At 41.4% G+C, this 12631-nt stretch overlaps 1 long non-coding RNA gene across 1 annotated transcript in view; it reads left to right on the plus strand.

Annotated features, from left to right (window-relative positions):
• Positions 1-11608, plus strand: part of LOC142826559 (uncharacterized) — a 116584-nt gene extending 104976 nt beyond the window's left edge. Inside the window, exon 3 of the long non-coding RNA XR_012900767.2 lies at positions 10585-11608. This is a non-coding gene — a long non-coding RNA (uncharacterized LOC142826559). The remainder of the gene's footprint in view (positions 1-10584) is intronic.
• The last annotated feature ends 1023 nt before the right edge of the window (positions 11609-12631 follow it).

The following is a 12631-nucleotide window of genomic DNA, read 5'->3' on the forward strand; positions in this document are numbered from 1 at the left end:
TTCCTGTCATTCTCAGCACACTTCTGTGAGATGAGGCAGAATATTGTCTATAGCTCATCAAAACCATGGCAATTCTGTCCAGAAGTTCATGCATAGAATCAGAAAATAGGAGGTGAAGAAAGTTGGGCCAGTTTATATATATATGCTTGTCCCTGATACACTGATTAATAAAAAGAAGCATGAGAGCACCCTGTAAAACCATACCTCCAAAGAGAGTTTTATATAGTATTTCATGACACGTGCATGTGTTTAAAAGAAGATCCCTGAAAGGCCATGCGTGGAGCCAAAACAAGCAGAAGCCAGCAACAGCTACCAAAACCATTGGACAGCCAGTGATTTAATGATCTGCTGGAAAATATGCCATGTACTTTTTCTGATCATAGAATCTGCCTGAATCATAAAATTTACCGTGGACCAGACATCTAGATGTAATTTGAATAAGCTGGGGAAGATGAAGGACTCCATAATAAAGCTACAGGGAGTACAATCAAAGCTCAATCTGGTGATTAAAATACTTTGCCATGTATTTATTATGCTAGTTATACAGGTGGAAGAATAAAGACATGGAGAATTTAAGTGATTTACCCAAGTCCACAGAGTAACTTAAGGGAAGAGCCCAGAACACAGCCCAGGAATTCTGTCTCCAAGTCACCGCTTGCTGTAACTAGGAGACAAAACTGGCCCTGTACAAAATACAGCTGTTGTTCCCCCTGTGACTCATCCCCTTCCCTTCCCAATGCTGATTTTTCAGCCCTTTCCAGTTTTTGCTGCAATTTCAGTGTTCAGAATACCAAGCTGTCTTATCACTTCCTTACAACTGTCAGTTGTGCAGCAATCCTAGGATTTTTGCAAAGATAATCTATTTTTTCCCTATGAATAGCTACTGAAGTGGAAATATAGTACTGTATTATTGCTTATGTTTGTATCTCTCCAGCCCACAGCTCATCAGTTTGCCTTACATTTTGAGTCATGTCTTCTGAAAAGCATATAAAGCATCAATAATGGAAGCAATAATATCAAAGTGGGCTTTTCAGGACACATTTTTTTATGCCATTATTGCAGAAGATGATCTTGCAACTCATTAACATAATAGGCTATACAAATGGCATGTTAGGTGTATGAATCCATGTCAACAAGCAGAAAGGGGGCACAATGATCAAAGGCCAGGGAGGTAAAATGTTGCATGTCTTGACAAATGTAAGCTTTGAAAATTGGCTGTGTATGCCCTCTACATCATCTAGGGTATGTCTAGACTACATGGCTCTGTTGCCAGAGCCATGTAGATTAGTTTACTAGACATACCCAAATGAAGTGGTGATTTAAATAATCGCCACTTCATTTAAATTAAAATTGCTGCCGCGCTGAGCCGATCAGCTGTTTGTTGGCTCAGCACGCTAGTCTGGATGCTCCGCAGTCAACATCAAAGGCATTTGTCAACTGCCCCATTATGCCTCGCGAGATGAGGTTTACCGGGGCAGTTGACAAAAGCCTTTGATGTCGACCGCCAAGCGTCCAGACTTGCAACCCTAGTGTGCAGTGCCTTGTATAAGCTGAAAATGGCAACACTGAGAAGAGAAAGGAATGTGTTCTCTTTACAGATCTATAAGCAGAAAGTCAAGTTCTCGTGGCAACATGAAGGATGTGCTGTGTCATTACACAAGGCTACCTGAAATGTGTTTAACAGACTGAATACTAGTGTCTACATGTTAGATGAACAAGTGAAGTGGAGACACAGACATGTGGAATCTAATAGTGTGTCTAGACTACACCTCTCTGTCGACAGAGATTAGATTAGGCACCTTGAAATTGCTAATGAAGTCAGGATGTAAAGATCCCATGCCTCATTAGCATTAACATGGCCGCCGCTTTTTTTTTTAAACAGAGTTTTTTCGAAAAAACGGCAGTCTAGACACAGATCTGTCAAAAAAAAAGCCTTTTTTGACAGATTCTGTAAACCTCATTTTTGAGGAATACAGGATCTGTCGAAAAAGGCTTTATTTTTGACAGCTCCACGTCTAGACTGCTGTTTATTTCGAAAAAAAAAAACTCCATTTAAGAAAAAAGCGGCGGACATGTTAATGCTAATGAGGCATGGGATCTTTAAATCCTGGCTTCATTAGCAATTTCAATGTGCTTGATTTGCATCCCTCTGTTGACAAAGGGATTCAGTCTAGACTTAGCCTAACAGTGGTGAACAGAACTTTCACAGTTATAGTGAACCCTTTGTAAAAATACTTGCCCAGCAAAAGCATTGAAGTCTTGGTGTTAACGGAACATGCAGATCATGTCTACCAACACTCCAAAGGCTGCAATGAACCTCAGATTTCCAGACAAAAGAAAGTATTCCTCCCCCTTCATCCTCCAAATCTCCTCTGTTCTTAAAATATTGGCAGACTATTTATGGAGCTCCTCAGGCAATTTTTGTTGTGTATTAGATGCTGCTTGTAATTATTAGAATTGGGAGCACTGGCTGTTGGGAGTCTGGAAGCACAGAAAACAGGAAAGAGGGGGGAGGAAATGAGCCAGGGCTGAGTGAGCGCTACAAAGGGGTGCAGCAGCAGCTTTGTAAAGAGGTTTCACCTTTGTTAAATAAAGGCCTGTTGAAGTTTGTTAGTACCTTGCTTGCATGATACAACAATTTTTTTGCTGTTTTTCAGCATTAAAGTAACATGTAAGGTGCTTCATGTCCTATAGATCATTTGGCTTCCATTATGGTAACCACTGAACCTTCTGCAGTGATAATAGTATGGAAGATCCTGTGTGCCATTCTATAATCTAGGAATACAAGAATGATGCAGTTTGGCTTTGTTCCTCTAGTGAGAGCTATGCATCTCTCTGTCTGTCTCTCTGTCTGCCAGAGAGAGCTAGTCCCCCAGGACTATGACACTCAGAAAATGATCTTGGGATTCCTCTTGAAAAGGAAAGTTGCTCCTCGGACACTTGATCAGTTAAGGATAACTGTTTTTTCATTCATAAGCTATTATCATTATTTGCGAGTAGTTGTGCAGCACTAACAGAATGTTCATCTAGTAACATGTGGTCCCTTCCCAGGGAGCTTACAGTCTATGTAGACAACATACAAATGTAACAAAGGGAAAGGAAGGTGAAAAGGAGGCAGAAGGAATAAATGGGGAGGTAAGACACTTCTCTTATAAGTGACATTATTCTTGCCTTTTAAAATGGAGAAGGAAGATAGAAGAATTTTCCCAAGGGGCTGTAAATTGTTTCTTTTGCCGTTCTCTTGGAAGAAGTGCATTTTTAAAAGGAGGCACAAGGGAGAATACGGAACAGAGGTGTTACATGTCAGGTTAAGGAATCTGTGTCTGGTGGGGAAGGATGAGGAAGGGGTCACATGGAAGAAGTAGAAAATAAAATGCATGAAAGGGTTGGTGAGTGAAATGGCTTGGCCATCAATGACCTATTCCGCCCCCCCCCCCATTACATTTCTATCTGATTGATTCATATAACTGCATTATAGCTTTCATAATAATGCTTCCTCCAATCTCCATCAAATCTAGCTCATTTCAGAAGAGGCATTCCTATGCTCCACCTATGAAACAAAATCTATTCTTTCATACAAGTATCTCCTAGTACTGAAAACTGCAAGAATGTTTCCAAATTATCCCTCTTACTATTTGGCTAAAGATTGTCCTTAAAATCTTCCTTTCAGTGATCCCAAAATGCTGAACAAATAACCTTCTGCAATGTTCTTCCACTAATGTTCAAGGGAGTGAGTAATGAATCATTTCAGGGACAGTCGCACAATTAGGATGCTCAGAAATCACGCTCTGTAGCAAGCCAGTCACTTGTATGAAGAATAGCTTGACTGTATGGCTCTTGATCACATCTTAAAACAGAATTTTGCCATAGACAGTAAACTGCATTGTCTCAGAATGAGAGGACCTCAGTGCGTCAAAAATGGGGGAGTGATCTAGGAAATAGCTGAGTTCCTACAAGTCAAGAGAATGAAAGAATAAAGACCGAAGACTTGAAATGGAAGTCAGTGAGGAGTCAGTGCTGGATGCAGTATATTCTTCCTGCTTTTTCCGGCTTCACAAGTGGACTGCTGCATTCTGAACATGCTGTAGTTTCTATTCTGCACCTATATGCAACTCCAGAACATAGTCACTTACTCTGCTCTGCTATAAAACCCTTCCTATCTGTCCATCTTAAAGCACTTTCCAATGGAAAGTGTCATTGTGCTCATTTTACTGGTGGGGAAAAGGAGACAGACAGGTGATGTAACTTTGTTCAAGGTCATTTCCTGATATAACTAAGTTTTGAACCCAAGACTCCTAGCTCCCACTCCAGTGTCCTATCCTATGCCCAGGCAATTTTATAATACCATGTTTTCCATGATGATTTTAAAGCGCTAATTAACAAACTCTTCTATTGATAAGCCATTTAGAATTTCTTTAAATACCATTTTTTGCGTCACTCAATTTGACAATGTTCCTTTTAATATTCACTTGAGGAAATTGCTTCTTTCACACACTGTTTGAACAGCACATTATTGGGCAATTGAATTTTTAATATAGTGTGTTGTGATTAAAAAGAAAAAAAAATCCACACATTTCCCCATACCTTTGCTCTATTGAAAATCTGACCAATAATGTTTCTTGTATGCTAAGTGTCATATCATACAGATCAGTTTTACTAGTTATCAGGAAGCACATAAAAAACTCCCCTTCCTTTGTTTTAAAACTTTCTTGGCTTTTGACATCATGGAAATATTGTAATTTAATTTAAGAATTATGACAATCCTGGAAAGAGGAAATTAGACTGGATGTTTTTGACAAAGTAGTATAATGATATTCTAAGCATGCCTTGCTTATGGAAATGAAATTTGGGGTGGTAATTCAACTATTAAAGTGTAAAAATGCTTAATTAAATGGGATTCTTGAATTAAATTTCACTTTATTCTCCACATATGAAGCTTCTTTCTCCAGTGCTGCAAATTAGCACTTGCATGGCAATATATAATTAAAAACTAACATCAACTCTTTTTGAAGTTATAAAAGGTGTTCTGCTTTACACAGGGAATGTTAACCTGTGTTCCAGACAGACTTTCATTGCCTGAAAACAGAAATGTCTTCATGTACATTATTGGACTGCATCTGAGGAGTTAATGCCTTCATTCTGTAAAAAATACAGAACTGAAAAGCAACAGATTCATGAGTATATTCAATACCAAACACCTGCCACATAGTTGGAAGAAATGTTCTCAGCTCCTAAAATTTTCACAAATGTCAGCATGAATAATTAAACTTTCAAAAGTTCATACCAAAAGGGGCATTGTTTGCTATTCAACATTCACTTGCTTAAAAAGTTTCGGTCTTCCAACCAAGGAGTAGAAACAATGATACATGACTTAGGGTGGCCAATAACAGAGATAACTGTTTGCCAGTATCCTACAAGCTAGTGCTGGCTTCTTGTTCAGCTCTCATTATTGGAGGAAAAAAGTAGCCAAATGGTGGGTCTTGCAGCATGCTCTTAACAATGAGGTATTGTCTCTTTCTGAGCTACATACACAAGAGACCTGTACCAGGAACATTCTGCTCCACCTCCTGAAACTTTTACTCTGCTCTCCTCCAGTCACAGCTTTATTATATCAAATCAGTTTAAAATTATATGAATCGTTAAAGCAATTTTCAACTGACAGTTTCCTTATTTATACACCCCAATTCAAGAGAACCTCATGACCTCCACAAGACATCACATTCTCACAGAACACACTGTAGTTCTATGTGCGCTCAAAGGAACTAAAGTTTGAGAGCACATTCCTCAAGAGTTTCCAAGATGAGAAGATAAGATAAATAATCTGGATAACAGAGAACTAGAACATTTACTGGATACTACTTCTAGCAATGTTGGTTAACCAGCCAGTTCGCAAACGACCCTCATCATAAAATCTCCGCATTTTTCCACAGCAGTTTGCATTGCTGGTATAAAAATAAAATGCTAATTACAAATTCTGCATTTTTGACTTCCAGGGATTCAGAGACAGGAAAACTTAGAAGATGAGAAAGTCATGCTAGTAAAAAAAACAAACGAATCTAACAGGAATCCCTCATCAGCAAGAAATAGTGTAGAATAACTCCCAGTGTAGCAATTGCATTAATGATCATGTAGTGAAACTACAAGCGACTCTGGACCAGAATGCTAATGACATCCTACAACATAGAAACAGCACATGCATATAGATAGGTATGCCTTTCTCAAGCCTAAGTATTGTGTGTGTGTCATTAGCTAAGCAAACCACCTTAGGATACAACTGTTGAGAGATGTGATGAACTCCTTCAATATGTGTTCACAAGCCAAAATTCTAACAGCAGTGTACATAGAACACTGGATGGAATGAGTTAATAGTACAACAAGGTCTCATTATATGATGATGAACAGATGAAACTGCATTCATATACCTGGGAATCTGGGTGGGATTTTTTTTTAACTCTCTAGCACAACAGTTCTCAAACATTAGTACCACTAGGACCATCATTTTGATTTAAAATGTTCAGGGACCCCCCAAACCTTCCTGCTTAATCTTTGACCCATCCTTTCCCTGAGGTCATGCCCTTGACCCACCTCTTGTCTCCTCTCCCCACCCCACACACACACACACTCTATCCCTCTCCATCCCTCGCTCTCTCCCATGTTCACTCACTTTCACCAGGCTGGGGCAGGTGGTCTGGTGCAGAGGGGGCATGGGTTCTGAGCTGGGGCAGGAGTTTGTGGTGTGAGAAGGGGTGCATGCTCTGCAAGGAAGTTTGGATGCAGGCTCTGACCTGGGGGAGTTGGTGCGGATGAGAGGGAGGATTGGGGGTGGCACTTACCTTGGGCGTCTTCTGACTGGTGCAGAGGGTCTATGTGTGCTGTTCCTGCCTACAGGCACCACCCTCAACACTTCGGGCAGGGGCAGCACGTTGAGACCCCAATGTTCCTCTCAGAGTCTGCAATTGCCAGACGCATCCAGAAGCAGCACATAGCCAATGTCCTAGCTACTCCCCCTCTATCACAGCATCTTCTTCATCCCCGGTATTCCCCAGCATGAAGGAGGTCCTGGGAGGGAAGGGAGAGGACCATGAACCCCCTGAAATATCTTTCGGACCCCCAGTGTTCTGCAGACCCCACTTTGAGAAATGTTGCTCTAGCAAAAAGACAAACCAGAGGGAGCTGGGGATAGGGTACATGGCATGTCGCCTGCGACTATAGCAGAGTTAACACTAAGAACTGCAGCACTAAGGCTATGAACCAGCAGAGCACTTAAATTTGCTTTTGCATTGACTTCACTGGCACTGAAAAAAACACACAGGGTATGTCTACACTACAAAGTTAGTTCGAACTAATGGACGTTAGTTCGAACTAACTTTCATAGGCGCTACACTAGCGCTCCGTTAGTTCGAATTTAATTTGAACTAACGGAGCGCTTAGTTCGAACTAGGTAATCCTCATTCCACGAGGATTAAGCCTAGTTCGAACTAGCTAGTTCGAATTAAGGGGTGTGTAGCCCCTTAATTCGAAATAGTGGGAGGCTAGCTCTCCCCAGGTTTCCCTGGTGGCCACTCTGGCCAACACCAGGGAAACTCGTCTGCCCCCCTCCCGGCCCCAGACCCCTTAAAGGGGCACAGGCTGGCTATGGTGCCCGTGCCAGGTGCAAGCCTGCCAGCACCCAGCCAGCAGACCCTGCACCTGACACGGATCGAGCCACCCACCCGATGCCCCCCAGCCCTCCCCCTCTTCCCGGGACCAGGCTGGCGGCTCCCGGGAGCTTGCCCGGGACCACAAGAGGCGGGCACCCGCCTGGGCTAGTGCGGACATCGTGGACCTCGTCCACGATCTCCGCACTAGGCACAGGAAAGTGGCCGGCTTGGGCAGGAGAGCTGCCAACCTGGCCACCCAGGAGCAGGTGTGCAAGAGAATCAAGGGGGTCCACTGAGACCCCCGACCCTGAGCCCTGAGCTTACAATGGCCGTCCTGGGTCAGACCAAAGGTCCATCTAGCCCAGTAGCCTGTCTGCCGTCAGCGGCCAACCCTAGGGACCCTGGAGGGGATGGACCAAAGACAGTGACCAAGCCATTTGTCTCGTGCCATCCCTCTCCAGCCTTCCACAAACCTTGGCCAGGGACACCACTCCTACCCCCTGGCTGATACCACTCCATGGACCCAACCTCCATCACTTTATCTCACTTCCCTTTAAACTCTGTTCCAGTTCTAGCCTTCACAGCCTCCTGCAGCAAGGAGTTCCACAGGTTGACTCTTTGCTTTGTGAAGAAGAAGTTTCTATTAATAGTTTGAAGCCTGCTACCCATTCCTTTCCTTTGGTGTCCTTCTTTATGGGAACTAATGAAGAACTTTTCTGTATGCACCGTCTCCACCCAACTCCTGCTTTTAGAGACCTCTATCCTGTCCCCCCTCCGTCTCCTCTTTTCTAAGCTGAAAAGTCCCAGTCTCTTTAGCCTCTCTTCATATGGGACCTGTTCCCAACCTCTGATGGCCGAGTGCCGTGATGTACCCAGTGTGGGCACTCAGGGCACTCCAAGCCAGGACTGCTTTGCAAGCGGGGCACCCCTGAGAACTGTCTGTCCGGGGTGGGGGTCGGGACCCTTTAAGCACAGCCCTCAGCTAGCCTGAGACAGCATCTCCACGCTCTAAGTCCTCCTCTGATGCCCTGCCGGCACTTCTTCCGGCCATCCTTAACCCCGCTTCAGGGTCCACTTAATTAGCAAAACGCTAATTCGAACTAGTTTTTTAGTCTGGATCCGTTAGTTCGAATTAGCTTAGTTCGAATTAAATAATTCGAACTAAGTTAGTTCGAATTAGCGCTGTAGTGTAGACATACCCTCAGGTATTTGATGAATCAGGACTTCATCTGACTTCAGTTGGTAGCTTTAGTAGATTTATCCTTCTATGTGAACCAGCCACTAAATGTGGACAATGACCCACACTCTACCAGCAGGGGTTCCAGGAACTCTACTTTGAAGCAGAGAGAGGGGGGAGTGTAATTTTACAAATCCCATTTTCTTTATTCTAAATAGAGTTCCTTGTTCAGTGTGGAAGACACCGATTTTCTATGATTTTTTACCCTTCTCACATGCTGATAGCATCTTATTGTGTTAAAATAGCATCACTCAGTGACGTTTCAAAAGGCCCGGAAGTGATCTGGGGAAATGTTCATTGCTTAGAGGATGAAGGATTGTCCTGTCAAAATCTGAACAATCTAGGAAAATCTAGACCGAATGACAAGCCTAGTCAGGACATCAATGCCAAATATTTTAGCGAAGGACCTAATGTCAGGAAAACTAATTTAAATGTAGTTTACATAAGATACCCAACACTTACTGGGTACCTGTTGGTTAAAGAACAGAATGTCTCAGTAATCTTATTTTTTCTTGGCCCAGCAATGTTTCACTTGTTTCTCCATCTGTCCCCACGTCTTCGAGATTTTTACAGATCCCTGCTTAAGCTAACAAGTAGCGTCACCGTTTAATGAGGTGGTGTTCTTCATAAAGTATCCTTACATCAGTGGTCCAGTTATCGGAGAGGCCCTAATGAGAAGACTCTTCCATTGATCTACTATGTGACAAATCAATTCACCTTTCTGTGCCCCTGCATCCCATTTGTGAATCCTGTTTATATAAACTACATGGTAGTCAGAGCAGGGAGTAGCTTTGATTGCCTAGCACAGTGAAATTCAAGCTTCAGTCTAAGCACTCTAGTAAAAATGCTATGATGTACGAAAGGTAAGTTACAATGAGTGTTGAACAAAGAATGCTTCATCACAGTATATTTAAAATGCATGAATTATACTTTGGAAGGCATATAATGGCTTATATATGGAACCTTCTCTATGAGAAGTTCTCTGTCAGCTTTGAGGACAAAAATATTGAAAATCAATTTGTCCCTGGAAATTGGGCTGGTAACTGACCAAGCAAGTACATTAATCAGCTAGATTAATGAGGTACAAGTTCCAGACAATAACTTAAACCAGAATTTGCAATATTTGTTAAGCTGCATGCAAATAAACCTACACATCCGTGAGAAAGAGGTTTAGGCAGATTTAAAAAACAAAAAACCTTATAAAAGGTTCTCTTTTTTTTATAAATTGGAACATTAAGTGACAAATATTTACTATGTGACAGGTAGTGTCCTTTCTACATATAATTTAGTTAATTATTTCTTTCCTCCAAGGCTTCCACTGAAGTCAGAAAACAAGGGCTATGAGTCATTTATCACACCTATCGCTGAAAAGCAATTATTAAAACCAGGTTCATGTACATTCTGTTAATAGCTGAAGTTTACTGGTTCAGTAACAAGTTTTCATGTGATACTACAGTATTTTTAAAATTGTTTGGGGGGGAACTAATTAACATAAGTATGACTTTATATTACATATTCTTTATGAAAATACACTTTGCTATGAATATGCCAACTGAGATGTTTTTGGCAAGATAATTCATGCAAGGTGTCATTGGAAAGGTTTTGATGCACTGAAATTGATTATCCTATTTGTATGTGTGTATCATTTTTGTATCTGAAGTTAGGCATATTGACTTGTGTATCTGTATTTCATATTTTCTATTTTAGGTGACTCCTATTGCTGACACTGCAGGTTTTCCACTGCAAAACCTGCGACAGGGTGGACGGACCCCAAACGGCCGCTTGCGCCACTTGCTCCCGCGCCCGGCAGCCTGGCTGAACAGCGCAGAAGTCAGCTGAGCGCCATGGCAAGAGGCAACAGTGCCACCCAGAGGGAACAGCCAGCATTTCAGAGTCACAGACATTGGGCTACTTAATATATGATAACCATGAATAATTATGAGGTGTCCTGTAGCACCTTAAAGACTAACATATTTATTTGAGCATAAACTTTCATGGGCAAAAACCTACTTCATCTGATGCATCTTGAAGTGAGTTTTTGCCCATGAAAGCTTATGCCCAAATACATCCATAAGTCTTTAAGGTGCCATAGGATTCCTTGTTGCTTTTGCAGATACAGGCTAACACCGCTATACCTCTGATAAATGAATAAATAAGACCAACATTCACTAGAACTCATAAAACACAGCCCCCAAAAGTCTGATTCATTACCAGTAGGATGTAATAATAAATTAGTATAAATCAGCCTAAGAAAGAAAACATATTATATGACATAGCAGGCTAGCAAATTAACCTTAAGGGATACACCTGTTCACCTAATACTAATATGCATCTTGGAATACTGAACTTTTCCACAGTGAGGTAGGAGAAATCAAAGGATTCCCACCTTATGGAAAGACTATATAAGATGAGAGAAGAAAACAATCACAACTGTGGCCTTCAGTTTGCTCCTTTTCTGGTTCTTCACCCAAAGAGACACTTGAAAACACTTGGAAACAAAAGCATTTAAATGGAGGAGGGGGAGGAAGAACTGCTGGACCCAAGCTAAAATGGTATCTGACCTGTGAAAAATTCTACCTGAAACAATATCCGGGATGAGGAATTATCATTTGTAACCAATTTCTTCAGGGAATCTAGCTTAGTATGTGTGCCTTGTATTATTTTCTTAGTAATCTGCTTTGTTCTGTTTGTCACCTCTTTATCCACTTAAATTATACCTTTCTGTAGTTAATACACTTATTTCTGATTCATAATATAACCCCTCATATACTTTCTAGCTGGTGGGGAGAGTTGTGTGTACCTTCCTCCACAGTTAGGGAGAAAAAAATTCATGTAATAGTGTGTTTGTACCCCAAGGGAGGTGGACAATTGGGTGCTAAGTCAAGTCCTTTAAGCAAGTCTTCCCTGAGTTGCTCTCTGAGTCTATATCTGCTGCCTGTGTGGTTCGCTGTAGGAGGCTTAAGAGCCTAACTCAACAAGACAGTGTTGAAGAGAGTCCAGGCTGGGAGAAAAGATGCGTGTAGTGGTATTTTCAGCGCCTCAGGTGGCATCCCAGGGGGTCCAACCCATCATAAGATAACTAAAACAAAAAAAGAAAAAACTTCAAGGCAAAACAGTTCAGGAATATAATCTGCACTGGGAGTAAGAGGTCACAATTACTCCATGAATTAGTAAACTTCACTGGCCCTTTTCCAGGTACAAATTGGTTTCTCTGCCAGTTAGCTGAACTGTATTGCCAATAAGTATTTCCTAGTAAGTAGAGTTATAAGTGCCTGTCATGGGCACTTTAAAAATGCATTTTATTTTGTCAAAGATCTTTTGCTGCAAAAATCATGAATCACCAGATATGACTAAACTGATATAAATCAGAACCAGAGTTTGAAAACCACAACCTGCTGTCTTGAGCATATAATATAGTCATTTTTTAGTGTCCAGAACAGTCCATTCAGATTTTTAAAATGGATTAATTTCTAGTTCATATTATAGATTGCCTTAGAAATGAAGACCAAGTATTTGGCCTCAGTTCAGCAAAGCACTTAAACATCTGCTTTAAGACCCATTCAATTCAAAAGAATGTAATCACATATTTAAGTTCCTTTGAACCAATCTAGCTCATTGTATGTTTCCATATGATAGCTGAGTTTTAATGTACGGTACTTTAAATTCTTCATCTAACTGCCAGTTATGCAGATGAAAAGCTGTGCCTGGATTTTGAAAAAGGTTTAATTCCTATTTCTAAAGCTGTTACCGCAAA

This window comes from Pelodiscus sinensis, chromosome 1 (assembly GCF_052426305.1).
Source record: "Pelodiscus sinensis isolate ZL-2025 chromosome 1, ASM5242630v1, whole genome shotgun sequence".
NCBI lineage: Eukaryota > Metazoa > Chordata > Testudines > Trionychidae > Pelodiscus > Pelodiscus sinensis.